Raw genomic sequence first — 27229 nt, 5'->3', positions numbered from 1 at the left:
GGGATTTGCTCCCTAACAGGGCAGAGGCAGACAAAATGGAAAGATTGTTGAAGAATACCCAGTTGACACTTGACATACATTGTGTGAATCTGGAATTCATTTAATTGTGAGCAAAATATTGCAATTTTTAGCTGGTTCCTTCGATGCTTTCTTTTATCTGTCTATCTTGCATTACATGTGATGTTACCTTTCATCAAATCTGTCGAGTTGCATCAGAAGGAACAAAAACGGCTTCAGAAAAAGCTGCAGGATTACTGTGCGGTTTATCAAAGTTAGTTTTCAGCTGTGTGATGGTGGTGCAGTGGTAAGCATGGTTGCCTTCCAAGCAGTTGACCTGTGTTCGATTCCCAGCCACCACATTTGTCAATTTCTAGTTGAGAATGAAATGAACCTCTGATGACTCTGGTTGAAGGCAGTTCTTCCAAAATCAGCTCATGGATTTTGTTGAGCAACCTGTTTTCTAAGGGTCATGTTTGAATGCTTGAAATGCAAAGTCAATGTGTCATAATGTACTGGCGACAGTGCTACCTGAATTCACAGTATGAGCTGTCAATCACCATAGACGTCAATGTTGCAGCTGGGCTCAGCCCCTCAAGTCAAGCAGCAGTATTTCAAATTCCTCAACAACATCAGTGAGTCATTTCCAGTCAAATTCTGGGGATTTGCTCCCTGAGAGGTCAAAGGCAGACAAAATGGGAAGAATGTTGAAGAATACCCAGTTGACACTTGACATACATTGTGTGAATCTGGAATTCATTTAATTGTGAGCAAAATATTGCAATTTTTAGCTGGTTCCTTCGATGCCTTCTTTTGTCTGTCTATCTTGCATTACATGTGATGTTACCTTTCATCAAATCTGTCGAGTTGCATCAGAAGGAACAAAAACGGCTTCAGAAAAAGCTGCAGGATTACTGTGCGGTTTATCAAAGTTAGTTTGCAGCTGTGTGATGGTGGTGCAGTGGTAAGCATGGTTGCCTTCCAAGCAGTTGACCTGGGTTCGATTCCCAGCCATCACATTTGTCAATTTCTACTTGAGAATGGAATGAACCTCTGATGACTCTGGTTGCAAGCAGTTCTTCCAGCCGCAGCTCATGGATTTTGTTGAGCAACCTGTTTTCAAAGGGTCATGTTTCAATGTTTGCAATGCAAAGTCGACGTGTCATCAATGTGTCATAATGTACTGGCGACAGTGCTACCTGAATTCATAGTATGAACTGTCAATCACCATAGACGTCAATGTTGCAGCTGGGCTCAGGCCCTGCAAGTCAAGCAGCAGTATTTCAAATTCCTCAACATCAGTGAGTCATTTCTAGTTAAATTCTGGGGATTTGCTCCCTGACAGGGCAGAGGCAGACAAAATGGAAAGAATGTTGAAGAATACCCAGTTGACACTTGACATACATTGTGTGAATCTGGAATTCATTTAATTGTGAGCAAAATATTGCAATTTTTAGCTGGTTCCTTCGATGCTTTCTTTTATCTGTCTATCTTGCATTACATGTGATGTTACCTTTCATCAAATCTGTCGAGTTGCATCAGAAGGAACAAAAACGGCTTCAGAAAAAGCTGCAGGATTACTGTGCGGTTTATCAAAGTTAGCTTTCAGCTGTGTGATGGTGGTGCAGTGGTAAGCATGGTTGCCTTCCAAGCAGTTGACCTGGGTTCGATTCCCAGCCATCACATTTGTCAATTTCTACTTGTGGATGAAATGGACTTTTGATGACTCTGGTTGCAAGCAGTTCTTCCAGCAGCAGCTCATGGATTTTGTTGAGCAACCTGTTTTCAAAGGGTCCTGTTTGAATGCTTGCAATGCAAAGTCAATGTGTCATAATGTACTGGCGACAGTGCTACCTGAATTCATAGTATGAACTGTCAATCACCATAGACGTCAATGTTGCAGCTGGGCTCAGGCCCTGCAAGTCAAGCAGCAGTATTTCAAATTCCTCAACATCAGTGAGTCATTTCCAGTTAAATTCTGGGGATTTGCTCCCCAACAGGGCAGAGGCAGACAAAATGGAAAGAATGTTGAAGAATACCCAGTTGACACTTGACATACATTGTGTGAATCTGGAATTCATTTAATTGTGAGCAAAATATTGCAATTTTTAGCTGGTTCCTTCGATGCTTTCTTTTATCTGTCTATCTTGCATTACATGTGATGTTACCTTTCATCAAATCTGTCGAGTTGCATCAGAAGGAACAAAAACGGCTTCAGAAAAAGCTGCAGGATTACTGTGCGGTTTATCAAAGTTAGTTTTCAGCTGTGTGATGGTGGTGCAGTGGTAAGCATGGTTGCCTTCCAAGCAGTTGACCTGGGTTCGATTCCCAGCCATCACATTTGTCAATTTCTACTTGAGAATGGAATGAACCTCTGATGACTCTGGTTGCAAGGAGTTCTTCCAGCCGCAGCTCATGGATTTTGTTGAGCAACCTGTTTTCAAAGGGTCATGTTTGAATGTTTGCAATGCAAAGTCGACGTGTCATCAATGTGTCATAATGTACTGGCGACAGTGCTACCTGAATTCATAGTATGAACTGTCAATCACCATAGACGTCAATGTTGCAGCTGGGCTCAGGCCCTGCAAGTCAAGCAGCAGTTTTTCAAATTCCTCAACATCAGTGAGTCATTTCCAGTTAAATTCTGGGGATTTGCTCCCTGACAGGGCAGAGGCAGACAAAATGGGAAGAATGTTGAAGAATACCCAGTTGACACTTGACATACATTGTGTGAATCTGGAATTCATTTAATTGTGAGCAAAATATTGCAATTTTTAGCTGGTTCCTTCGATGCCTTCTTTTATCTGTCTATCTTGCATTACATGTGATGTTACCTTTCATCAAATCTGTCGAGTTGCATCAGAAGGAACAAAAACAGCTTCAGAAAAAGCTGCAGGATTACTCTGCGGTTTATCAAATCTTGCTTTCAGTTGTTTGATGGTGGTGCAGTGGTAAGCATGGTTGCCTTCCAAGCAGTTGACATGGGTTTGATTCCAAGCCATCACATTTGTCAATTTCTACTTGTGGATGAAATGGACTTTTGATGACTCTGGTTGCAAGCAGTTCTTCCAGCAGCAGCTCATGGATTTTGTTGAGCAACCTGTTTTCAAAGGGTCCTGTTTGAATGCTTGCAATGCAAAGTCAATGTGTTATAATGTACTGGCGACAGTGCTACCTGAATTCATAGTATGAACTGTCAATCACCATAGACGTCAATGTTGCAGCTGGGCTCAGGCCCTGCAAGTCAAGCAGCAGTATTTCAAATTCCTCAACATCAGTGAGTCATTTCTAGTTAAATTCTGGGGATTTGCTCCCTAACAGGGCAGAGGCAGACAAAATGGAAAGAATGTTGAAGAATACCCAGTTGACACTTGACATACATTGTGTGAATCTGGAATTCATTTAATTGTGAGCAAAATATTGCAATTTTTAGCTGGTTCCTTCGATGCTTTCTTTTATCTGTCTATCTTGCATTACATGTGATGTTACCTTTCATCAAATCTGTCGAGTTGCATCAGAAGGAACAAAAACGGCTTCAGAAAAAGCTGCAGGATTACTGTGCGGTTTATCAAAGTTAGTTTTCAGCTGTGTGATGGTGGTGCAGTGGTAAGCATGGTTGCCTTCCAAGCAGTTGACCTGGGTTCGATTCCCAGCCATCACATTTGTCAATTTCTACTTGAGAATGGAATGAACCTCTGATGACTCTGGTTGCAAGGAGTTCTTCCAGCCGCAGCTCATGGATTTTGTTGAGCAACCTGTTTTCAAAGGGTCATGTTTGAATGTTTGCAATGCAAAGTCGACGTGTCATCAATGTGTCATAATGTACTGGCGACAGTGCTGCCTGAATTCATAGTATGAACTGTCAATCACCATAGACGTCAATGTTGCAGCTGGGCTCAGGCCCTGCAAGTCAAGCAGCAGTTTTTCAAATTCCTCAACATCAGTGAGTCATTTCCAGTTAAATTCTGGGGATTTGCTCCCTGACAGGGCAGAGGCAGACAAAATGGGAAGAATGTTGAAGAATACCCAGTTGACACTTGACATACATTGTGTGAATCTGGAATTCATTTAATTGTGAGCAAAATATTGCAATTTTTAGCTGGTTCCTTCGATGCCTTCTTTTATCTGTCTATCTTGCATTACATGTGATGTTACCTTTCATCAAATCTGTCGAGTTGCATCAGAAGGAACAAAAACAGCTTCAGAAAAAGCTGCAGGATTACTCTGCGGTTTATCAAATCTTGCTTTCAGTTGTTTGATGGTGGTGCAGTGGTAAGCATGGTTGCCTTCCAAGCAGTTGACATGGGTTTGATTCCAAGCCATCACATTTGTCAATTTCTACTTGTGGATGAAATGGACTTTTGATGACTCTGGTTGCAAGCAGTTCTTCCAGCAGCAGCTCATGGATTTTGTTGAGCAACCTGTTTTCAAAGGGTCCTGTTTGAATGCTTGCAATGCAAAGTCAATGTGTCATAATGTGCTGGCGACAGTGCTACCTGAATTCATAGTATGAACTGTCAATCACCATAGACGTCAATGTTGCAGCTGGGCTCAGGCCCTGCAAGTCAAGCAGCAGTATTTCAAATTCCTCAACATCAGTGAGTCATTTCTAGTTAAATTCTGGGGATTTGCTCCCTAACAGGGCAGAGGCAGACAAAATGGAAAGAATGTTGAAGAATACCCAGTTGACACTTGACATACATTGTGTGAATCTGGAATTCATTTAATTGTGAGCAAAATATTGCAATTTTTAGCTGGTTCCTTCGATGCTTTCTTTTATCTGTCTATCTTGCATTACATGTGATGTTACCTTTCATCAAATCTGTCGAGTTGCATCAGAAGGAACAAAAACGGCTTCAGAAAAAGCTGCAGGATTACTGTGCGGTTTATCAAAGTTAGTTTTCAGCTGTGTGATGGTGGTGCAGTGGTAAGCATGGTTGCCTTCCAAGCAGTTGACCTGTGTTCGATTCCCAGCCACCACATTTGTCAATTTCTAGTTGAGAATGAAATGAACCTCTGATGACTCTGGTTGAAGGCAGTTCTTCCAAAATCAGCTCATGGATTTTGTTGAGCAACCTGTTTTCTAAGGGTCATGTTTGAATGCTTGAAATGCAAAGTCAATGTGTCATAATGTACTGGCGACAGTGCTACCTGAATTCACAGTATGAGCTGTCAATCACCATAGACGTCAATGTTGCAGCTGGGCTCAGCCCCTCAAGTCAAGCAGCAGTATTTCAAATTCCTCAACAACATCAGTGAGTCATTTCCAGTCAAATTCTGGGGATTTGCTCCCTGAGAGGTCAAAGGCAGACAAAATGGGAAGAATGTTGAAGAATACCCAGTTGACACTTGACATACATTGTGTGAATCTGGAATTCATTTAATTGTGAGCAAAATATTGCAATTTTTAGCTGGTTCCTTCGATGCCTTCTTTTGTCTGTCTATCTTGCATTACATGTGATGTTACCTTTCATCAAATCTGTCGAGTTGCATCAGAAGGAACAAAAACGGCTTCAGAAAAAGCTGCAGGATTACTGTGCGGTTTATCAAAGTTAGTTTGCAGCTGTGTGATGGTGGTGCAGTGGTAAGCATGGTTGCCTTCCAAGCAGTTGACCTGGGTTCGATTCCCAGCCATCACATTTGTCAATTTCTACTTGAGAATGGAATGAACCTCTGATGACTCTGGTTGCAAGCAGTTCTTCCAGCCGCAGCTCATGGATTTTGTTGAGCAACCTGTTTTCAAAGGGTCATGTTTCAATGTTTGCAATGCAAAGTCGACGTGTCATCAATGTGTCATAATGTACTGGCGACAGTGCTACCTGAATTCATAGTATGAACTGTCAATCACCATAGACGTCAATGTTGCAGCTGGGCTCAGGCCCTGCAAGTCAAGCAGCAGTATTTCAAATTCCTCAACATCAGTGAGTCATTTCTAGTTAAATTCTGGGGATTTGCTCCCTGACAGGGCAGAGGCAGACAAAATGGAAAGAATGTTGAAGAATACCCAGTTGACACTTGACATACATTGTGTGAATCTGGAATTCATTTAATTGTGAGCAAAATATTGCAATTTTTAGCTGGTTCCTTCGATGCTTTCTTTTATCTGTCTATCTTGCATTACATGTGATGTTACCTTTCATCAAATCTGTCGAGTTGCATCAGAAGGAACAAAAACGGCTTCAGAAAAAGCTGCAGGATTACTGTGCGGTTTATCAAAGTTAGCTTTCAGCTGTGTGATGGTGGTGCAGTGGTAAGCATGGTTGCCTTCCAAGCAGTTGACCTGGGTTCGATTCCCAGCCATCACATTTGTCAATTTCTACTTGTGGATGAAATGGACTTTTGATGACTCTGGTTGCAAGCAGTTCTTCCAGCCGCAGCTCATGGATTTTGTTGAGCAACCTGTTTTCAAAGGGTCATGTTTGAATGTTTGCAATGCAAAGTCGACGTGTCATCAATGTGTCATAATGTACTGGCGACAGTGCTACCTGAATTCATAGTATGAACTGTCAATCACCATAGACGTCAATGTTGCAGCTGGGCTCAGGCCCTGCAAGTCAAGCAGCAGTTTTTCAAATTCCTCAACATCAGTGAGTCATTTCCAGTTAAATTCTGGGGATTTGCTCCCTGACAGGGCAGAGGCAGACAAAATGGGAAGAATGTTGAAGAATACCCAGTTGACACTTGACATACATTGTGTGAATCTGGAATTCATTTAATTGTGAGCAAAATATTGCAATTTTTAGCTGGTTCCTTCGATGCCTTCTTTTATCTGTCTATCTTGCATTACATGTGATGTTACCTTTCATCAAATCTGTCGAGTTGCATCAGAAGGAACAAAAACAGCTTCAGAAAAAGCTGCAGGATTACTCTGCGGTTTATCAAATCTTGCTTTCAGTTGTTTGATGGTGGTGCAGTGGTAAGCATGGTTGCCTTCCAAGCAGTTGACATGGGTTTGATTCCAAGCCATCACATTTGTCAATTTCTACTTGTGGATGAAATGGACTTTTGATGACTCTGGTTGCAAGCAGTTCTTCCAGCAGCAGCTCATGGATTTTGTTGAGCAACCTGTTTTCAAAGGGTCCTGTTTGAATGCTTGCAATGCAAAGTCAATGTGTTATAATGTACTGGCGACAGTGCTACCTGAATTCATAGTATGAACTGTCAATCACCATAGACGTCAATGTTGCAGCTGGGCTCAGGCCCTGCAAGTCAAGCAGCAGTATTTCAAATTCCTCAACATCAGTGAGTCATTTCTAGTTAAATTCTGGGGATTTGCTCCCTAACAGGGCAGAGGCAGACAAAATGGAAAGAATGTTGAAGAATACCCAGTTGACACTTGACATACATTGTGTGAATCTGGAATTCATTTAATTGTGAGCAAAATATTGCAATTTTTAGCTGGTTCCTTCGATGCTTTCTTTTATCTGTCTATCTTGCATTACATGTGATGTTACCTTTCATCAAATCTGTCGAGTTGCATCAGAAGGAACAAAAACGGCTTCAGAAAAAGCTGCAGGATTACTGTGCGGTTTATCAAAGTTAGTTTTCAGCTGTGTGATGGTGGTGCAGTGGTAAGCATGGTTGCCTTCCAAGCAGTTGACCTGGGTTCGATTCCCAGCCATCACATTTGTCAATTTCTACTTGTGGATGAAATGGACTTTTGATGACTCTGGTTGCAAGCAGTTCTTCCAGCAGCAGCTCATGGATTTTGTTGAGCAACCTGTTTTCAAAGGGTCCTGTTTGAATGCTTGCAATGCAAAGTCAATGTGTCATAATGTACTGGCGACAGTGCTACCTGAATTCATAGTATGAACTGTCAATCACCATAGACGTCAATGTTGCAGCTGGGCTCAGGCCCTGCAAGTCAAGCAGCAGTATTTCAAATTCCTCAACATCAGTGAGTCATTTCCAGTTAAATTCTGGGGATTTGCTCCCTGAGAGGGCAGAGGCAGACAAAATGGAAAGAATGTTGAAGAATACTCAGTTGACACTTGACATACATTGTGTGAATCTGGAATTCATTTAATTGTGAGCAAAATATTGCAATTTTTAGCTGGTTCCTTCGATGCTTTCTTTTATCTGTCTATCTTGCATTACATGTGATGTTACCTTTCATCAAATCTGTCGAGTTGCATCAGAAGGAACAAAAACGGCTTCAGAAAAAGCTGCAGGATTACTGTGCGGTTTATCAAAGTTAGTTTTCAGCTGTGTGATGGTGGTGCAGTGGTAAGCATGGTTGCCTTCCAAGCAGTTGACCTGGGTTTGATTCCCAGCCATCACATTTGTCAATTTCTAGTTGAGAATGAAATGAACCTCTGATGACTCTGGTTGAAGGCAGTTCTTCCAGAATCAGCTCATGGATTTTGCTGAGCAACCTGTTTTCTAAGGGTCATGTTTGAATGCTTGCAATGCAAAGTCAATGTGTCATAATGTGCTGGCGACAGTGCGACCAGAATTGACAGTATGAGCTGTCAATCACCATAGATGTCAATGTTGCAGCTGGGCTCAGGCCCTGCAAGTCAAGCAGCAGTATTTCAAATTCCTCAACAACTTCAGTGAGTCATTTCCAGTTAAATTCTGGGGATTTGCTCCCTGAGAGGTCAAAGGCAGACAAAATGGGAAGAATGTTGAAGAATACCCAGTTGACACTTGACATACATTGTGTGAATCTGGAATTCATTTAATTGTGAGCAAAATATTGCAATTTTTAGCTGGTTCCTTCGATGCCTTCTTTTGTCTGTCTATCTTGCATTACATGTGATGTTACCTTTCATCAAATCTGTCGAGTTGCATCAGAAGGAACAAAAACGGCTTCAGAAAAAGCTGCAGGATTACTGTGCGGTTTATCAAAGTTAGTTTGCAGCTGTGTGATGGTGGTGCAGTGGTAAGCATGGTTGCCTTCCAAACAGTTGACCTGGGTTCGATTCCCAGCCATCACATTTGTCAATTTCTACTTGAGAATGGAATGAACCTCTGATGACTCTGGTTGCAAGGAGTTCTTCCAGCCGCAGCTCATGGATTTTGTTGAGCAACCTGTTTTCAAAGGGTCATGTTTGAATGTTTGCAATGCAAAGTCGACGTGTCATCAATGTGTCATAATGTGCTGGCGACAGTGCTACCTGAATTCATAGTATGAACTGTCAATCACCATCGACGTCAATGTTGCAGCTGGGCTCAGGCCCTGCAAGTCAAGCAGCAGTATTTCAAATTCCTCAACATCAGTGAGTCATTTCCAGTTAAATTCTGGGGATTTGCTCCCTGAGAGGGCAGAGGCAGACAAAATGGAAAGAATGTTGAAGAATACCCAGTTGACACTTGACATACATTGTGTGAATCTGGAATTCATTTAATTGTGAGCAAAATATTGCAATTTTTAGCTGGTTCCTTCGATGCTTTCTTTTATCTGTCTATCTTGCATTACATGTGATGTTACCTTTCATCAAATCTGTCGAGTTGCATCGGAAGGAACAAAAACGGCTTCAGAAAAAGCTGCAGGATTACTGTGCGGTTTATCAAAGTTAGTTTTCAGCTGTGTGATGGTGGTGCAGTGGTAAGCATGGTTGCCTTCCAAGCAGTTGACCTGGGTTCGATTCCCAGCCATCACATTTGTCAATTTCTAGTTGAGAATGAAATGAACCTCTGATGACTCTGGTTGAAGGCAGTTCTTCCAGAATCAGCTCATGGCTTTTGTTGAGCAACCTGTTTTCTAAGGGTCATGTTTGAATGCTTGCAATGCAAAGTCAATGTGTCATAATGTACTGGCGACAGTGCTACCTGAATTCATAGTATGAACTGTCAATCACCATAGACGTCAAGGTTGCAGCTGGGCTCAGGCCCTGCAAGTCAAGCAGCAGTATTTCAAATTCCTCAACATCAGTGAGTCATTTCCAGTTAAATTATGGGGATTTGCTCCCTGACAGGGCAGAGGCAGACAAAATGGGAAGAATGTTGAAGAATACCCAGTTGACACTTGACATACATTGTGTGAATCTGGAATTCATTTAATTGTGAGCAAAATATTGCAATTTTTAGCTGGTTCCTTCGATGCCTTCTTTTGTCTGTCTATCTTGCATTACATGTGATGTTACCTTTCATCAAATCTGTCGAGTTGCATCAGAAGGAACAAAAACGGCTTCAGAAAAAGCTGCAGGATTACTGTGCGGTTTATCAAAGTTAGTTTTCAGCTGTGTGATGGTGGTGCAGTGGTAAGCATGGTTGCTTTCCAAGCAGTTGACCTGGGTTTGATTCCCAGCCATCACATTTGTCAATTTCTACTTGAGAATGGAATGAACCTCTGATGACTCTGGTTGCAAGGAGTTCTTCCAGCCGCAGCTCATGGATTTTGTTGAGCAACCTGTTTTCAAAGGGTGATGTTTGAATGTTTGCAATGCAAAGTCGACGTGTCATCAATGTGTCATAATGCACTGGCGACAGTGCTACCTGAATTCATAGTATGAACTGTCAATCACCATAGACGTCAAGGTTGCAGCTGGGCTCAGGCCCTGCAAGTCAAGCAGCAGTATTTCAAATTCCTCAACATCAGTGAGTCATTTCCAGTTAAATTCTGGGGATTTGCTCCCTGACAGGGCAGAGGCAGACAAAATGGGAAGAATGTTGAAGAATACCCAGTTGACACTTGACATACATTGTGTGAATCTGGAATTCATTTAATTGTGAGCAAAATATTGCAATTTTTAGCTGGTTCCTTCGATGCCTTCTTTTGTCTGTCTATCTTGCATTACATGTGATGTTACCTTTCATCAAATCTGTCGAGTTGCATCAGAAGGAACAAAAACGGCTTCAGAAAAAGCTGCAGGATTACTGTGCGGTTTATCAAAGTTAGTTTGCAGCTGTGTGATGGTGGTGCAGTGGTAAGCATGGTTGCCTTCCAAGCAGTTGACCTGGGTTTGATTCCCAGACATCACATTTGTCAATTTCTACTTGAGAATGGAATGAACCTCTGATGACTCTGGTTGCAAGGAGTTCTTCCAGCCGCAGCTCATGGATTTTGTTGAGCAACCTGTTTTCAAAGGGTCATGTTTGAATGTTTGCAATGCAAAGTCGACGTGTCATCAATGTGTCATAATGTGCTGGCGACAGTGCTACCTGAATTCATAGTATGAACTGTCAATCACCATCGACGTCAATGTTGCAGCTGGGCTCAGGCCCTGCAAGTCAAGCAGCAGTATTTCAAATTCCTCAACATCAGTGAGTCATTTCCAGTTAAATTCTGGGGATTTGCTCCCTGAGAGGGCAGAGGCAGACAAAATGGAAAGAATGTTGAAGAATACCCAGTTGACACTTGACATACATTGTGTGAATCTGGAATTCATTTAATTGTGAGCAAAATATTGCAATTTTTAGCTGGTTCCTTCGATGCTTTCTTTTATCTGTCTATCTTGCATTACATGTGATGTTACCTTTCATCAAATCTGTCGAGTTGCATCAGAAGGAACAAAAACGGCTTCAGAAAAAGCTGCAGGATTACTGTGCGGTTTATCAAAGTTAGTTTTCAGCTGTGTGATGGTGGTGCAGTGGTAAGCATGGTTGTCTTCCAAGCAGTTGACCTGGGTTCGATTCCCAGCCATCACATTTGTCAATTTCTAGTTGAGAATGAAATGAACCTCTGATGACTCTGGTTGAAGGCAGTTCTTCCAGAATCAGCTCATGGCTTTTGTTGAGCAACCTGTTTTCTAAGGGTCATGTTTGAATGCTTGCAATGCAAAGTCAATGTGTCATAATGTACTGGCGACAGTGCTACCTGAATTCATAGTATGAACTGTCAATCACCATAGACGTCAAGGTTGCAGCTGGGCTCAGGCCCTGCAAGTCAAGCAGCAGTATTTCAAATTCCTCAACATCAGTGAGTCATTTCCAGTTAAATTCTGGGGATTTGCTCCCTGACAGGGCAGAGGCAGACAAAATGGGAAGAATGTTGAAGAATACCCAGTTGACACTTGACATACATTGTGTGAATCTGGAATTCATTTAATTGTGAGCAAAATATTGCAATTTTTAGCTGGTTCCTTCGATGCCTTCTTTTGTCTGTCTATCTTGCATTACATGTGATGTTACCTTTCATCAAATCTGTCGAGTTGCATCAGAAGGAACAAAAACGGCTTCAGAAAAAGCTGCAGGATTACTGTGCGGTTTATCAAAGTTAGTTTTCAGCTGTGTGATGGTGGTGCAGTGGTAAGCATGGTTGCTTTCCAAGCAGTTGACCTGGGTTTGATTCCCAGCCATCACATTTGTCAATTTCTACTTGAGAATGGAATGAACCTCTGATGACTCTGGTTGCAAGGAGTTCTTCCAGCCGCAGCTCATGGATTTTGTTGAGCAACCTGTTTTCAAAGGGTCATGTTTGAATGTTTGCAATGCAAAATCAATGTGTCATAATGTGCTGGCGACAGTGCTACCTGAATTCATAGTATGAACTGTCAATCACCATCGACGTAAATGTTGCAGCTGGGCTCAGGCCCTGCAAGTCAAGCAGCAGTATTTCAAATTCCTCAACATCAGTGAGTCATTTCCAGTTAAATTCTGGGGATTTGCTCCCTGAGAGGGCAGAGGCAGACAAAATGGAAAGAATGTTGAAGAATACCCAGTTGACACTTGACATACATTGTGTGAATCTGGAATTCATTTAATTGTGAGCAAAATATTGCAATTTTTAGCTGGTTCCTTCGATGCTTTCTTTTATCTGTCTATCTTGCATTACATGTGATGTAACCTTTCATCAAATCTGTCGAGTTGCATCAGAAGGAACAAAAACGGCTTCAGAAAAAGCTGCAGGATTACTGTGCGGTTTATCAAAGTTAGTTTTCAGCTGTGTGATGGTGGTGCAGTGGTAAGCATGGTTGCCTTCCAAGCAGTTGACCTGGGTTCGATTCCCAGCCATCACATTTGTCAATTTCTAGTTGAGAATGAAATGAACCTCTGATGACTCTGGTTGAAGGCAGTTCTTCCAGAATCAGCTCATGGCTTTTGTTGAGCAACCTGTTTTCCAAGGGTCATGTTTGAATGCTTGCAATGCAAAGTCAATGTGTCATAATGTACTGGCGACAGTGCTACCTGAATTCATAGTATGAACTGTCAATCACCATAGACGTCAAGGTTGCAGCTGGGCTCAGGCCCTGCAAGTCAAGCAGCAGTATTTCAAATTCCTCAACATCAGTGAGTCATTTCCAGTTAAATTCTGGGGATTTGCTCCCTGACAGGGCAGAGGCAGACAAAATGGGAAGAATGTTGAAGAATACCCAGTTGACACTTGACATACATTGTGTGAATCTGGAATTCATTTAATTGTGAGCAAAATATTGCAATTTTTAGCTGGTTCCTTCGATGCCTTCTTTTGTCTGTCTATCTTGCATTACATGTGATGTTACCTTTCATCAAATCTGTCGAGTTGCATCAGAAGGAACAAAAACGGCTTCAGAAAAAGCTGCAGGATTACTGTGCGGTTTATCAAAGTTAGTTTTCAGCTGTGTGATGGTGGTGCAGTGGTAAGCATGGTTGCTTTCCAAGCAGTTGACCTGGGTTTGATTCCCAGCCATCACATTTGTCAATTTCTACTTGAGAATGGAATGAACCTCTGATGACTCTGGTTGCAAGGAGTTCTTCCAGCCGCAGCTCATGGATTTTGTTGAGCAACCTGTTTTCAAAGGGTGATGTTTGAATGTTTGCAATGCAAAGTCGACGTGTCATCAATGTGTCATAATGCACTGGCGACAGTGCTACCTGAATTCATAGTATGAACTGTCAATCACCATAGACGTCAAGGTTGCAGCTGGGCTCAGGCCCTGCAAGTCAAGCAGCAGTATTTCAAATTCCTCAACATCAGTGAGTCATTTCCAGTTAAATTCTGGGGATTTGCTCCCTGACAGGGCAGAGGCAGACAAAATGGGAAGAATGTTGAAGAATACCCAGTTGACACTTGACATACATTGTGTGAATCTGGAATTCATTTAATTGTGAGCAAAATATTGCAATTTTTAGCTGGTTCCTTCGATGCCTTCTTTTGTCTGTCTATCTTGCATTACATGTGATGTTACCTTTCATCAAATCTGTCGAGTTGCATCAGAAGGAACAAAAACGGCTTCAGAAAAAGCTGCAGGATTACTGTGCGGTTTATCAAAGTTAGTTTGCAGCTGTGTGATGGTGGTGCAGTGGTAAGCATGGTTGCCTTCCAAGCAGTTGACCTGGGTTTGATTCCCAGACATCACATTTGTCAATTTCTACTTGAGAATGGAATGAACCTCTGATGACTCTGGTTGCAAGGAGTTCTTCCAGCCGCAGCTCATGGATTTTGTTGAGCAACCTGTTTTCAAAGGGTCATGTTTGAATGTTTGCAATGCAAAGTCGACGTGTCATCAATGTGTCATAATGTGCTGGCGACAGTGCTACCTGAATTCATAGTATGAACTGTCAATCACCATCGACGTCAATGTTGCAGCTGGGCTCAGGCCCTGCAAGTCAAGCAGCAGTATTTCAAATTCCTCAACATCAGTGAGTCATTTCCAGTTAAATTCTGGGGATTTGCTCCCTGAGAGGGCAGAGGCAGACAAAATGGAAAGAATGTTGAAGAATACCCAGTTGACACTTGACATACATTGTGTGAATCTGGAATTCATTTAATTGTGAGCAAAATATTGCAATTTTTAGCTGGTTCCTTCGATGCTTTCTTTTATCTGTCTATCTTGCATTACATGTGATGTTACCTTTCATCAAATCTGTCGAGTTGCATCAGAAGGAACAAAAACGGCTTCAGAAAAAGCTGCAGGATTACATGCGGTTTATCAAAGTTAGTTTTCAGCTGTGTGATGGTGGTGCAGTGGTAAGCATGGTTGCCTTCCAAGCATTTGAACTGGGTTCGATTCCCAGCCATCACATTTGTCAATTTCTACTTGTGGATGAAATGGACTTTTGATGACTCTGGTTGCAAGCAGTTCTTCCAGCAGCAGCTCATGGATTTTGTTGAGCAACCTGTTTTCAAAGGGTCCTGTTTGAATGCTTGCAATGCAAAGTCAATGTGTCATAATGTACTGGCGACAGTGCTACCTGAATTCATAGTATGAACTGTCAATCACCATAGACGTCAATGTTGCAGCTGGGCTCAGGCCCTGCAAGTCAAGCAGCAGTATTTCAAATTCCTCAACATCAGTGAGTCATTTCCAGTTAAATTATGGGGATTTGCTCCCTGAGAGGGCAGAGGCAGACAAAATGGAAAGAATGTTGAAGAATACCCAGTTGACACTTGACATACATTGTGTGAATCTGGAATTCATTTAATTGTGAGCAAAATATTGCAATTTTTAGCTGGTTCCTTCGATGCTTTCTTTTATCTGTCTATCTTGCATTAGATGTGATGTTACCTTTCATCAAATCTGTCGAGTTGCATCAGAAGGAACAAAAACGGCTTCAGAAAAAGCTGCAGGATTACTGTGCGGTTTATCAAAGTTAGTTTTCAGCTGTGTGATGGTGGTGCAGTGGTAAGCATGGTTGCCTTCCAAGCAGTTGACCTGGGTTCGATTCCCAGCCATCACATTTGTCAATTTCTAGTTGAGAATGAAATGAACCTCTGATGACTCTGGTTGAAGGCAGTTCTTCCAGAATCAGCTCATGGATTTTGTTGAGCAACCTGTTTTCTAAGGGTCATGTTTGAATGCTTGCAATGCAAAGTCAATGTGTCATAATGTGCTGGCGACAGTGCGACCAGAATTGACAGTATGAGCTGTCAATCACCATAGACGTCAATGTTGCAGCTGGGCTCAGGCCCTGCAAGTCAAGCAGCAGTATTTCAAATTCCTCAACAACTTCAGTGAGTCATTTCCAGTTAAATTCTGGGGATTTGCTCCCTGAGAGGTCAAAGGCAGACAAAATGGGAAGAATGTTGAAGAATACCCAGTTGACACTTGACATACATTGTGTGAATCTGGAATTCATTTAATTGTGAGCAAAATATTGCAATTTTTAGCTGGTTCCTTCGATGCCTTCTTTTGTCTGTCTATCTTGCATTACATGTGATGTTACCTTTCATCAAATCTGTCGAGTTGCATCAGAAGGAACAAAAACGGCTTCAGAAAAAGCTGCAGGATTACTGTGCGGTTTATCAAAGTTAGTTTGCAGCTGTGTGATGGTGGTGCAGTGGTAAGCATGGTTGCCTTCCAAACAGTTGACCTGGGTTCGATTCCCAGCCATCACATTTGTCAATTTCTACTTGAGAATGGAATGAACCTCTGATGACTCTGGTTGCAAGCAGTTCTTCCAGCCGCAGCTCATGGATTTTGTTGAGCAACCTGTTTTCAAAGGGTCATGTTTGAATGTTTGCAATGCAAAGTCGACGTGTCATCAATGTGTCATAATGCACTGGCGACAGTGCTACCTGAATTCATAGTATGAACTGTCAATCACCATAGACGTCAAGGTTGCAGCTGGGCTCAGGCCCTGCAAGTCAAGCAGCAGTATTTCAAATTCCTCAACATCAGTGAGTCATTTCCAGTTAAATTCTGGGGATTTGCTCCCTGACAGGGCAGAGGCAGACAAAATGGGAAGAATGTTGAAGAATACCCAGTTGACACTTGACATACATTGTGTGAATCTGGAATTCATTTAATTGTGAGCAAAATATTGCAATTTTTAGCTGGTTCCTTCGATGCCTTCTTTTGTCTGTCTATCTTGCATTACATGTGATGTTACCTTTCATCAAATCTGTCGAGTTGCATCAGAAGGAACAAAAACGGCTTCAGAAAAAGCTGCAGGATTACTGTGCGGTTTATCAAAGTTAGTTTGCAGCTGTGTGATGGTGGTGCATTGGTAAGCATGGTTGCCTTCCAAGCAGTTGACCTGGGTTTGATTCCCAGACATCACATTTGTCAATTTCTACTTGAGAATGGAATGAACCTCTGATGACTCTGGTTGCAAGGAGTTCTTCCAGCCGCAGCTCATGGATTTTGTTGAGCAACCTGTTTTCAAACGGTCATGTTTGAATGTTTGCAATGCAAAGTCGACGTGTCATCAATGTGTCATAATGTGCTGGCGACAGTGCGACCTGAATTCATAGTATGAACTGTCAATCACCATCGACGTCAATGTTGCAGCTGGGCTCAGGCCCTGCAAGTCAAGCAGCAGTATTTCAAATTCCTCAACATCAGTGAGTCATTTCCAGTTAAATTCTGGGGATTTGCTCCCTGAGAGGGCAGAGGCAGACAAAATGGGAAGAATGTTGAAGAATACCCAGTTGACACTTGACATACATTGTGTGAATCTGGAATTCATTTAATTGTGAGCAAAATATTGCAATTTTTAGCTGGTTCCTTCGATGCCTTCTTTTATCTGTCTATCTTGCATTACATGTGATGTTACCTTTCATCAAATCTGTCGAGTTGCATCAGAAGGAACAAAAACGGCTTCAGAAAAAGCTGCAGGATTACTCTGCGGTTTATCAAATCTTGCTTTCAGTTGTTTGATGGTGGTGCAGTGGTAAGCATGGTTGCCTTCCAAGCAGTTGACCTGGGTTCGATTCCCAGCCATCACATTTGTCAATTTCTATTTGAGAATGAAATGAACCTCTGATGACTTTGGTTGCAAGCAGTTCTTCCAGCTGCAGCTCATGGATTTTGTTGAGCAACCTGTTTTCAAAGGGTCATGTTTGAATGCTTGCAATGCAAAGTCAATGTGTCATAATGTACTGGCGACAGTGCTACCTGAATTCATAGTATGAACTGTCAATCACCATAGACGTCAATGTTGCAGCTGGGCTCAGGCCCTGCAAGTCAAGCAGCAGTATTTCAAATTCCTCAACAACATCAGTGAGTCATTTCCAGTTAAATTCTGGGGATTTGCTCCCTGAGAGGGCAGAGGCAGACAAAATGGAAAGAATGTTGAAGAATACCCAGTTGACACTTGACATACATTGTGTGAATCTGGAATTCATTTAATTGTGAGCAAAATATTGCAATTTTTAGCTGGTTCCTTCGATGCCTTCTTTTATCTGTCTATCTTGCATTACATGTGATGTTACCTTTCATCAAATCTGTCGAGTTGCATCAGAAGGAACAAAAACGTTTTCAGAAAAAGCTGCAGGATTACTGTGCGGCTTATCAAAGCTAGTTTTCAGCTGTGTGATGGTGGTGCAGTGGTAAGCATGGTTGCCTTCCAAGCAGTTGACCTGGGTTGGATTACCAGCCATCACATTTGTCAATTTCTACTTGAGAATGAAATGAACCTCTGATGACTCTGGTTGCAAGCAGTTCTTCCAGCCGCAGCTCATGGATTTTGTTGAGCAACCTGTTTTCAAAGGGTCCTGTTTGAATGCTTGCAATGCAAAGTCAATGTGTCATAATGCACTGGCGACAGTGCTACCTGAATTCATAGTATGAGCTGTCAATCACCATAGACGTAAATGTTGTAGCTGGGCTCAGGCCCTGCAAGTCAAGCAGCAGTATTTCAAATTCCTCAACATCAGTGAGTCATTTCCAGTTAAATTCTGGGGATTTGCTCCCTGAGAGGGCAGAGGCAGACAAAATGGGAAGAATGTTGAAGAATACCCAGTTGACACTTGACATACATTGTGTGAATCTGGAATTCATTTAATTGTGAGCAAAATATTGCAATTTTTAGCTGGTTCCTTCGATGCCTTCTTTTATCTGTCTATCTTGCATTGCATGTGATGTTACCTTTCATCAAATCTGTCGAGTTGCATCAGAAGGAACAAAAACAGCTTCAGAAAAAGCTGCAGGATTACTCTGCGGTTTATCAAATCTTGCTTTCAGTTGTTTGATGGTGGTGCAGTGGTAAGCATGGTTGCCTTCCAAGCAGTTGACCTGGGTTCAATTCCCAGCCATCACATTTGTCAATTTCTACTTGAGAATGAAATGAACCTCTGATGACTCTGGTTGCAAGCAGTTCTTCCAGCCGCAGCTCATGGATTTTGTTGAGCAACCTGTTTTCAAAGGGTCATGTTTGAATGCTTGCAATGCAAAGTCAATGTGTCATAATGCACTGGCGACAGTGCGACCTGAATTCAAAGTATGAGCTGTCAATCACCATAGACGTCAATGTTGCAGCTGGGCTCAGGCCCTGCAAGTCAAGCAGCAGTATTTCAAATTCCTCAACAACATCAGTGAGTCATTTCCAGTTAAATTCTGGGGATTTGCTCCCTGAGAGGGCAGAGGCAGACAAAATGGGAAGAATGTTGAAGAATACCCAGTTGACACTTGACATACATTGTGTGAATCTGGAATTCATTTAATTGTGAGCAAAATATTGCAATTTTTAGCTGGTTCCTTCGATGCCTTCTTTTATCTGTCTATCTTGCATTACATGTGATGTTACCTTTCATCAAATCTGTCGAGTTGCATCAGAAGGAACAAAAACAGCTTCAGAAAAAGCTGCAGGATTACTCTGCGGTTTATCAAATCTTGCTTTCAGTTGTTTGATGGTGGTGCAGTGGTAAGCGTGGTTGCCTTCCAAGCAGTTGACATGGGTTTGATTCCCAGCCATCACATTTGTCAATTTCTACTTGTGGGTGAAATGGACTTCTGATGACTCTGGTTGCAAGCAGTTCTTCCAGCAGCAGCTCATGGATTTTGTTGAGCAACCTGTTTTCAAAGGGTCCTGTTTGAATGCTTGCAATGCAAAGTCAATGTGTCACAATGTACTGGCGACAGTGCTACCTGAATTCATAGTATGAGCTGTCAATCACCATAGACGTAAATGTTGTAGCTGGGCTCAGGCCCTGCAAGTCAAGCAGCAGTATTTCAAATTCCTCAACATCAGTGAGTCATTTCCAGTTAAATTCTGGGGATTTGCTCCCTGAGAGGGCAGAGGCAGACAAAATGGGAAGAATGTTGAAGAATACCCAGTTGACACTTGACATACATTGTGTGAATCTGGAATTCATTTAATTGTGAGCAAAATATTGCAATTTTTAGCTGGTTCCTTCGATGCTTTCTTTTATCTGTCTATCTTGCATTACCTGTGATATTACCTTTCATCAAATCTGGCGAGTTGCATCAGAAGGAACAAAAACAGCTTCAGGAAAAGCTGCAGGATTACTCTGCGGTTTATCAAATCTTGCTTTCAGTTGTTTGATGGTGGTGCAGTGGTAAGCATGGTTGCCTTCCAAGCAGTTGACCTGGGTTCGATTCCCAGCCATCACATTTGTCAATTTCTGCTTGCGGATGAAATGGACTTCTGATGACTCTGGTTGCAAGCAGTTCTTCCAGCAGCAGCTCATGGATTTTGTTGAGCAACCTGTTTTCAAAGGGTCCTGTTTGAATGCTTGCAATGCAAAGTCAATGTGTCATAATGTACTGGCGACAGTGCTACCTGAATTCATAGTATGAGCTGTCAATCACCATAGACGTCAATGTTGCAGCTGGGCTCAGGCCCTGCAAGTCAAGCAGCAGTATTTCAAATTCCTCAACATCAGTGAGTCATTTCCAGTTACATTCTGGGGATTTGCTCCCTGAGAGGTCAGAGGCAGACAAAATGGGAAGAATGTTGAAGAATACCCAGTTGACACTTGACATACATTGTGTGAATCTGGAATTCATTTAATTGTGAGCAAAATATTGCAATTTTTAGCTGGTTCCTTCGATGCCTTCTTTTATCTGTCTATCTTGCATTACATGTGCTGTTACCTTTCATCAAATCTGTCGAGTTGCATCAGAAGGAACAAAAACGTTTTCAGAAAAAGCTGCAGGATTACTGTGCGGCTTATCAAAGCTAGTTTTCAGCTGTGTGATGGTGGTGCAGTGGTAAGCATGGTTGCCTTCCAAGCAGTTGACCTGGGTTGGATTACCAGCCATCACATTTGTCAATTTCTACTTGAGAATGAAATGAACCTCTGATGACTCTGGTTGCAAGCAGTTCTTCCAGCCGCAGCTCATGGATTTTGTTGAGCAACCTGTTTTCAAAGGGTCCTGTTTGAATGCTTGCAATGCAAAGTCAATGTGTCATAATGCACTGGCGACAGTGCTACCTGAATTCATAGTATGAGCTGTCAATCACCATAGACGTAAATGTTGTAGCTGGGCTCAGGCCCTGCAAGTCAAGCAGCAGTATTTCAAATTCCTCAACATCAGTGAGTCATTTCCAGTTAAATTCTGGGGATTTGCTCCCTGAGAGGGCAGAGGCAGACAAAATGGGAAGAATGTTGAAGAATACCCAGTTGACACTTGACATACATTGTGTGAATCTGGAATTCATTTAATTGTGAGCAAAATATTGCAATTTTTAGCTGGTTCCTTCGATGCCTTCTTTTATCTGTCTATCTTGCATTGCATGTGATGTTACCTTTCATCAAATCTGTCGAGTTGCATCAGAAGGAACAAAAACAGCTTCAGAAAAAGCTGCAGGATTACTCTGCGGTTTATCAAATCTTGCTTTCAGTTGTTTGATGGTGGTGCAGTGGTAAGCATAGTTGCCTTCCAAGCAGTTGACCTGGGTTCAATTCCCAGCCATCACATTTGTCAATTTCTACTTGAGAATGAAATGAACCTCTGATGACTCTGGTTGCAAGCAGTTCTTCCAGCCGCAGCTCATGGATTTTGTTGAGCAACCTGTTTTCAAAGGGTCATGTTTGAATGTTTGCAATGCAAAGTCGAATTGTCATCAATGTGTCACAATGTACTGGTGCCAGTGCTACCTGAATTCATCGTATGAACTGTCAATCACCATAGACGTCAATGTTGCAGCTGGGCTCAGGCTCTGCAAGTCAAGCAGCAGTGTTTCAAATTCTTTAACAACATCAGTGAGTCATTTCCAGTTAAATTCTGGGGAATTGCTCCCTGAGAGGGCAGAGGCAGACAAAATGGGAAGAATGTTGAAGAATACCCAGTTGACGCTTGACATACATTGTGTGAATCTGGAATTCATTTAATTGTGAGCAAAATATTGCAATTTTTAGCTGGTTCCTTCGATGCTTTCTTTTATCTGTCTATCTTGCATTACCTGTGATGTTACCTTTCATCAAATCTGGCGAGTTGCATCAGAAGGAACAAAAACAGCTTCAGGAAAAGCTGCAGGATTACTCTGCGGTTTATCAAATCTTGCTTTCAGTTGTTTGATGGTGGTGCAGTGGTAAGCATGGTTGCCTTCCAAGCAGTTGACGTGGGTTTGATTCCCAGCCATCACATTTGTCAATTTCTACTTGCGGATGAAATGGACTTCTGATGACTCTGGTTGCAAGCAGTTCTTCCAGCAGCAGGTCATGGATTTTGTTGAGCGACCTGTTTTCAAAGGGCCCTGTTTGAATGCTTGCAATGCAAAGTCCATGTGTCATAATGCACTGGCGACAGTGCGACCTGAATTCATAGTATGAGCTGTCAATCACCATAGACGTCAATGTTGCAGCTGGGCTCAGGCCCTGCAAGTCAAGCAGCAGTATTTCAAATTCCTCAACAACATCAGTGAGTCATTTCCAGTTAAATTCTGGGGATTTGCTCCCTGAGAGGGCAGAGGCAGACAAAATGGGAAGAATGTTGAAGAATACCCAGTTGACACTTGACATACATTGTGTGAATCTGGAATTCATTTAATTGAGAGCAAAATATTGCAATTTTTAGCTGGTTCCTTCGATGCCTTCTTTTATCTGTCTATCTTGCATTATATGTGATGTTACCTTTCATCAAATCTGTCGAGTTGCATCAGAAGGAACAAAAACGGCTTCAGAAAAAGCTGCAGGATTACTGTGCGGTTTATCAAAGTCAGTTTTCAGCTGTGTGATGGTGGTGCAGTGGTAAGCATGGTTGCCTTCCAAGCAGTTGACCTGGGTTCAATTCCCAGCCATCACATTTGTCAATTTCTATTTGAGAATGAAATGAACCTCTGATGACTTTGGTTGCAAGCAGTTCTTCCAGCCGCAGCTCATGGATTTTGTTGAGCAACCTGTTTTCAAAGGGTTATGTTTGAATGCTTGCAATGCAAAGTCAATGCGTCATAATGTACTGGCGACAGTGCTACCTGAATTCACAGTATGTGCTGTCAATCACCATAGACGTCAATGTTGCAGCTGGGCTCAGGCCCTGCAAGTCAAGCAGCAGTATTTCAAATTCCTCAACAACATCAGTGAGTCATTTCCAGTTAAATTCTGGGGATTTGCTCCCTGAGAGGGCAGAGGCAGACAAAATGGGAAGAATGTTGAAGAATACCCAGTTGACACTTGACATACATTGTGTGAATCTGGAATTCATTTAATTGTGAGCAAAATATTGCAATTTTTAGCTGGTTCCTTCGATGCTTTCTTTTATCTGTCTATCTTGCATTACATGTGATGTTACCTTTCATCAAATCTGTCGAGTTGCATCAGAAGGAACAAAAACGGCTTCAGAAAAAGCTGCAGGATTACTGTGCGGTTTATCAAAGTTAGTTTTCAGCTGTGTGATGGTGGTGCAGTGGTAAGCATGGTTGCCTTCCAAGCAGTTGACCTGGGTTCGATTCCCAGCCACCACATTTGTCAATTTCTAGTTGAGAATGAAATGAACCTCTGATGACTCTGGTTGAAGGCAGTTCTTCCAGAATCAGCTCATGGATTTTGTTGAGCAACCTGTTTTCTAAGGGTCATGTTTGAATGCTTGAAATGCAAAGTCAATGTGTCATAATGCACTGGCGACAGTGCTACCTGAATTCACAGTATGAGCTGTCAATCACCATAGACGTCAATGTTGCAGCTGGGCTCAGCCCCTCAAGTCAAGCAGCAGTATTTCAAATTCCTCAACAACATCAGTGAGTCATTTCCAGTTAAATTCTGGGGATTTGCTCCCTGAGAGGTCAAAGGCAGACAAAATGGGAAGAATGTTGAAGAATACCCAGTTGACACTTGACATACATTGTATGAATCTGGAATTCATTTAATTGTGAGCAAAATATTGCAATTTTTAGCTGGTTCCTTCGATGCCTTCTTTTGTCTGTCTATCTTGCATTACATGTGATGTTACCTTTCATCAAATCTGTCGAGTTGCATCAGAAGGAACAAAAACGGCTTCAGAAAAAGCTGCAGGATTACTGTGCGGTTTATCAAAGTTAGTTTGCAGCTGTGTGATGGTGGTGCAGTGGTAAGCATGGTTGCCTTCCAAGCAGTTGACCTGGGTTCGATTCCCAGCCATCACATTTGTCAATTTCTACTTGAGAATGAAATGAACCTCTGATGACTCTGGTTGCAAGCAGTTCTTCCAGCTGCAGCTCATGGATTTTGTTGAGCAACCTGTTTTCAAAGGGTCATGTTTGAATGCTTGCAATGCAAAGTCAATGTGTCATAATGTACTGGCGACAGTGCTACCTGAATTCAAAGTATGAACTGTCAATCACCATAGACGTCAATGTTGCAGCTGGGCTCAGGCCCTGCAAGTCAAGCAGCAGTATTTCAAATTCCTCAACAACATCAGTGAGTCATTTCCAGTTAAATTCTGGGGATTTGCTCCCTGAGAGGGCAGAGGCAGACAAAATGGGAAGAATGTTGAAGAATACCCAGTTGACACTTGACATACATTGTGTGAATCTGGAATTCATTTAATTGTGAGAAAAATATTGCAATTTTTAGCTGGTTCCTTCGATACCTTCTTTTATCTGTCAATCTTGCATAACATGTGATGTTACCTTTCATCAAATCTGTCGAGTTGCATCAGAAGGAACAAAAACAGCTTCAGGAAAAGCTGCAGCATTACTCTGCGGTTTATCAAATCTTGCTTTCAGTTGTTTGGTGGTGGTGCAGTGGTAAGCATGGTTGCCTTCCAAGCAGTTGGACTGGGTTCGATTCCCAGCCATCACATTTGTCAATTTCTACTTGAGAATGAAATGAACCTCTGATGACTCTGGTTGCAAGGAGTTCTTCCAGCCGCAGGTCATAGATTTTGTTGAGCAACCTGTTTTCAAAGGGTCATGTTTGAATGTTTGCAATGCAAAGTCGAATTGTCATCAATGTGTCATAATGTACTGGTGCCAGTGCTACCTGAATTCATCGTATGAACTGTCAATCACCATAGACGTCAATGTTGCAGCTGGGCTCAGGCTCTGCAAGTCAAGCAGCAGTGTTTCAAATTCTTTAACAACATCAGTGAGTCATTTCCAGTTAAATTCTGGGGAATTGCTCCCTGAGAGGGCAGAGGCAGACAAAATGGGAAGAATGTTGAAGAATACCCAGTTGACGCTTGACATACATTGTGTGAATCTGGAATTCATTTAATTGTGAGCAAAATATTGCAATTTTTAGCTGGTTCCTTCGATGCTTTCTTTTATCTGTCTATCTTGCATTACCTGTGATGTTACCTTTCATCAAATCTGGCGAGTTGCATCAGAAGGAACAAAAACAGCTTCAGGAAAAGCTGCAGGATTACTCTGCGGTTTATCAAATCTTGCTTTCAGTTGTTTGATGGTGGTGCAGTGGTAAGCATGGTTGCCTTCCAAGCAGTTGACGTGGGTTTGATTCCCAGCCATCACATTTGTCAATTTCTACTTGCGGATGAAATGGACTTCTGATGACTCTGGTTGCAAGCAGTTCTTCCAGCAGCAGGTCATGGATTTTGTTGAGCGACCTGTTTTCAAAGGGTCCTGTTTGAATGCTTGCAATGCAAAGTCAATGTGTCATAATGTACTGGCGACAGTGCTACCTGAATTCATAGTATGAGCTGTCAATCACCATAGACGTAAATGTTGCAGCTGGGCTCAGGCCCTGCAAGTCAAGCAGCAGTATTTCAAATTCCTCAACAACATCAGTGAGTCATTTCCAGTTAAATTCTGGGGATTTGCTCCCTGAGAGGGCAGAGGCAGACAAAATGGGAAGAATGTTGAAGAATACCCAGTTGACACTTGACATACATTGTGTGAATCTGGAATTCATTTAATTGTGAGCAAAATATTGCAATTTTTAGCTGGTTCCTTCGATGCCTTCTTTTATCTGTCTATCTTGCATTACATGTGATGTTACCTTTCATCAAATCTGTCGAGTTGCATCAGAAGGAACAAAAACAGCTTCAGAAAAAGCTGCAGGATTACTCTGCGGTTTATCAAATCTTGCTTTCAGTTGTTTGATGGTGGTGCAGTGGTAAGCATGGTTGCCTTCCAAGCAGTTGACCTGGGTTCGATTCCCAGCCATCATATTTGTCAATTTCTACTTGAGAATGAAATGAACCTCTGATGACTCTGGTTGCAAGCAGTTCTTCCAGCCGCAGCTCATGGATTTTGTTGAGCAACTTGTTTTCAAAGGGTCATGTTTGAATGCTTGCAATGCAAAGTCAATGTGTCATAATGCACTGGCGACAGTGCGACCTGAATTCATAGTATGAGCTGTCAATCACCATAGACGTCAATGTTGCAGCTGGGCTCAGGCCCTGCAAGTCAAGCAGCAGTATTTCAAATTCCTCAACAACATCAGTGAGTCATTTCCAGTTAAATTCTGGGGATTTGCTCCCTGAGAGGGCAGAGGCAGACAAAATGGGAAGAATGTTGAAGAATACCCAGTTGACACTTGACATACATTGTGTGAATCTGGAATTCATTTAATTGAGAGCAAAATATTGCAATTTTTAGCTGGTTCCTTCGATGCCTTCTTTTATCTGTCTATCTTGCATTATATGTGATGTTACCTTTCATCAAATCTGTCGAGTTGCATCAGAAGGAACAAAAACGGCTTCAGAAAAAGCTGCAGGATTACTGTGCGGTTTATCAAAGTCAGTTTTCAGCTGTGTGATGGTGGTGCAGTGGTAAGCATGGTTGCCTTCCAAGCAGTTGACCTGGGTTCAATTCCCAGCCATCACATTTGTCAATTTCTATTTGAGAATGAAATGAACCTCTGATGACTTTGGTTGCAAGCAGTTCTTCCAGCTGCAGCTCATGGATTTTGTTGAGCAACCTGTTTTCAAAGGGTCATGTTTGAATGCTTGCAATGCAAAGTCAATGTGTCATAATGTACTGGCGACAGTGCTACCTGAATTCACAGTATGAGCTGTCAATCACCATAGACGTCAATGTTGCAGCTGGGCTCAGGCCCTGCAAGTCAAGCAGCAGTATTTCAAATTCCTCAACAACATCAGTGAGTCATTTCCAGTTAAATTCTGGGGATTTGCTCCCTGAGAGGGCAGAGGCAGACAAAATGGGAAGAATGTTGAAGAATACCCAGTTGACACTTGACATACATTGTGTGAATCTGGAATTCATTTAATTGTGAGCAAAATATTGCAATTTTTAGCTGGTTCCTTCGATGCTTTCTTTTATCTGTCTATCTTGCATTCCATGT

At 42.1% G+C, this 27229-nt stretch overlaps 27 non-coding genes across 27 annotated transcripts; all 27 read left to right on the top strand.

Annotated features, from left to right (window-relative positions):
* The first annotated feature begins 944 nt into the window (after window positions 1-944).
* trnag-ucc (transfer RNA glycine (anticodon UCC)) lies at window positions 945-1016 on the top strand. The gene has a single exon. It is a non-coding gene; the product is annotated as a tRNA-Gly (tRNA).
* A 594-nt stretch (window positions 1017-1610) lies between these two features.
* Window positions 1611-1682, top strand: trnag-ucc (transfer RNA glycine (anticodon UCC)). The gene has a single exon. It is a non-coding gene; the product is annotated as a tRNA-Gly (tRNA).
* A 583-nt stretch (window positions 1683-2265) lies between these two features.
* On the top strand, window positions 2266-2337 carry trnag-ucc (transfer RNA glycine (anticodon UCC)). The gene has a single exon. It is a non-coding gene; the product is annotated as a tRNA-Gly (tRNA).
* Window positions 2338-3586: 1249 nt separating this feature from the next.
* trnag-ucc (transfer RNA glycine (anticodon UCC)) lies at window positions 3587-3658 on the top strand. Its single transcript has one exon. It is a non-coding gene; the product is annotated as a tRNA-Gly (tRNA).
* Window positions 3659-5564: 1906 nt separating this feature from the next.
* Window positions 5565-5636, top strand: trnag-ucc (transfer RNA glycine (anticodon UCC)). The gene has a single exon. It is a non-coding gene; the product is annotated as a tRNA-Gly (tRNA).
* Window positions 5637-6230: 594 nt separating this feature from the next.
* trnag-ucc (transfer RNA glycine (anticodon UCC)) lies at window positions 6231-6302 on the top strand. Its single transcript has one exon. It is a non-coding gene; the product is annotated as a tRNA-Gly (tRNA).
* A 1249-nt stretch (window positions 6303-7551) lies between these two features.
* On the top strand, window positions 7552-7623 carry trnag-ucc (transfer RNA glycine (anticodon UCC)). Its single transcript has one exon. It is a non-coding gene; the product is annotated as a tRNA-Gly (tRNA).
* Window positions 7624-8206: 583 nt separating this feature from the next.
* Window positions 8207-8278, top strand: trnag-ucc (transfer RNA glycine (anticodon UCC)). The gene has a single exon. It is a non-coding gene; the product is annotated as a tRNA-Gly (tRNA).
* Window positions 8279-8864: 586 nt separating this feature from the next.
* Window positions 8865-8936, top strand: trnag-ucc (transfer RNA glycine (anticodon UCC)). Its single transcript has one exon. It is a non-coding gene; the product is annotated as a tRNA-Gly (tRNA).
* Window positions 8937-9530: 594 nt separating this feature from the next.
* Window positions 9531-9602, top strand: trnag-ucc (transfer RNA glycine (anticodon UCC)). The gene has a single exon. It is a non-coding gene; the product is annotated as a tRNA-Gly (tRNA).
* A 583-nt stretch (window positions 9603-10185) lies between these two features.
* On the top strand, window positions 10186-10257 carry trnag-ucc (transfer RNA glycine (anticodon UCC)). Its single transcript has one exon. It is a non-coding gene; the product is annotated as a tRNA-Gly (tRNA).
* Window positions 10258-11517: 1260 nt separating this feature from the next.
* Window positions 11518-11589, top strand: trnag-ucc (transfer RNA glycine (anticodon UCC)). Its single transcript has one exon. It is a non-coding gene; the product is annotated as a tRNA-Gly (tRNA).
* A 583-nt stretch (window positions 11590-12172) lies between these two features.
* On the top strand, window positions 12173-12244 carry trnag-ucc (transfer RNA glycine (anticodon UCC)). The gene has a single exon. It is a non-coding gene; the product is annotated as a tRNA-Gly (tRNA).
* Window positions 12245-12827: 583 nt separating this feature from the next.
* On the top strand, window positions 12828-12899 carry trnag-ucc (transfer RNA glycine (anticodon UCC)). Its single transcript has one exon. It is a non-coding gene; the product is annotated as a tRNA-Gly (tRNA).
* A 583-nt stretch (window positions 12900-13482) lies between these two features.
* trnag-ucc (transfer RNA glycine (anticodon UCC)) lies at window positions 13483-13554 on the top strand. The gene has a single exon. It is a non-coding gene; the product is annotated as a tRNA-Gly (tRNA).
* A 1259-nt stretch (window positions 13555-14813) lies between these two features.
* trnag-ucc (transfer RNA glycine (anticodon UCC)) lies at window positions 14814-14885 on the top strand. The gene has a single exon. It is a non-coding gene; the product is annotated as a tRNA-Gly (tRNA).
* A 583-nt stretch (window positions 14886-15468) lies between these two features.
* On the top strand, window positions 15469-15540 carry trnag-ucc (transfer RNA glycine (anticodon UCC)). Its single transcript has one exon. It is a non-coding gene; the product is annotated as a tRNA-Gly (tRNA).
* Window positions 15541-16126: 586 nt separating this feature from the next.
* On the top strand, window positions 16127-16198 carry trnag-ucc (transfer RNA glycine (anticodon UCC)). The gene has a single exon. It is a non-coding gene; the product is annotated as a tRNA-Gly (tRNA).
* A 1260-nt stretch (window positions 16199-17458) lies between these two features.
* trnag-ucc (transfer RNA glycine (anticodon UCC)) lies at window positions 17459-17530 on the top strand. Its single transcript has one exon. It is a non-coding gene; the product is annotated as a tRNA-Gly (tRNA).
* A 1241-nt stretch (window positions 17531-18771) lies between these two features.
* trnag-ucc (transfer RNA glycine (anticodon UCC)) lies at window positions 18772-18843 on the top strand. The gene has a single exon. It is a non-coding gene; the product is annotated as a tRNA-Gly (tRNA).
* A 1241-nt stretch (window positions 18844-20084) lies between these two features.
* On the top strand, window positions 20085-20156 carry trnag-ucc (transfer RNA glycine (anticodon UCC)). Its single transcript has one exon. It is a non-coding gene; the product is annotated as a tRNA-Gly (tRNA).
* Window positions 20157-21394: 1238 nt separating this feature from the next.
* Window positions 21395-21466, top strand: trnag-ucc (transfer RNA glycine (anticodon UCC)). The gene has a single exon. It is a non-coding gene; the product is annotated as a tRNA-Gly (tRNA).
* Window positions 21467-22721: 1255 nt separating this feature from the next.
* trnag-ucc (transfer RNA glycine (anticodon UCC)) lies at window positions 22722-22793 on the top strand. The gene has a single exon. It is a non-coding gene; the product is annotated as a tRNA-Gly (tRNA).
* Window positions 22794-23379: 586 nt separating this feature from the next.
* trnag-ucc (transfer RNA glycine (anticodon UCC)) lies at window positions 23380-23451 on the top strand. The gene has a single exon. It is a non-coding gene; the product is annotated as a tRNA-Gly (tRNA).
* Window positions 23452-24036: 585 nt separating this feature from the next.
* On the top strand, window positions 24037-24108 carry trnag-ucc (transfer RNA glycine (anticodon UCC)). Its single transcript has one exon. It is a non-coding gene; the product is annotated as a tRNA-Gly (tRNA).
* A 1913-nt stretch (window positions 24109-26021) lies between these two features.
* trnag-ucc (transfer RNA glycine (anticodon UCC)) lies at window positions 26022-26093 on the top strand. Its single transcript has one exon. It is a non-coding gene; the product is annotated as a tRNA-Gly (tRNA).
* A 586-nt stretch (window positions 26094-26679) lies between these two features.
* On the top strand, window positions 26680-26751 carry trnag-ucc (transfer RNA glycine (anticodon UCC)). The gene has a single exon. It is a non-coding gene; the product is annotated as a tRNA-Gly (tRNA).
* The last annotated feature ends 478 nt before the right edge of the window (window positions 26752-27229 follow it).

Source organism: Pristiophorus japonicus, chromosome 19 (genome assembly GCF_044704955.1).
Source record: "Pristiophorus japonicus isolate sPriJap1 chromosome 19, sPriJap1.hap1, whole genome shotgun sequence".
NCBI lineage: Eukaryota > Metazoa > Chordata > Chondrichthyes > Pristiophoridae > Pristiophorus > Pristiophorus japonicus.
The sequence above is the reverse complement of the archived record's forward strand: the minus strand, read 5'-3'. Positions and strand labels throughout refer to the sequence as shown.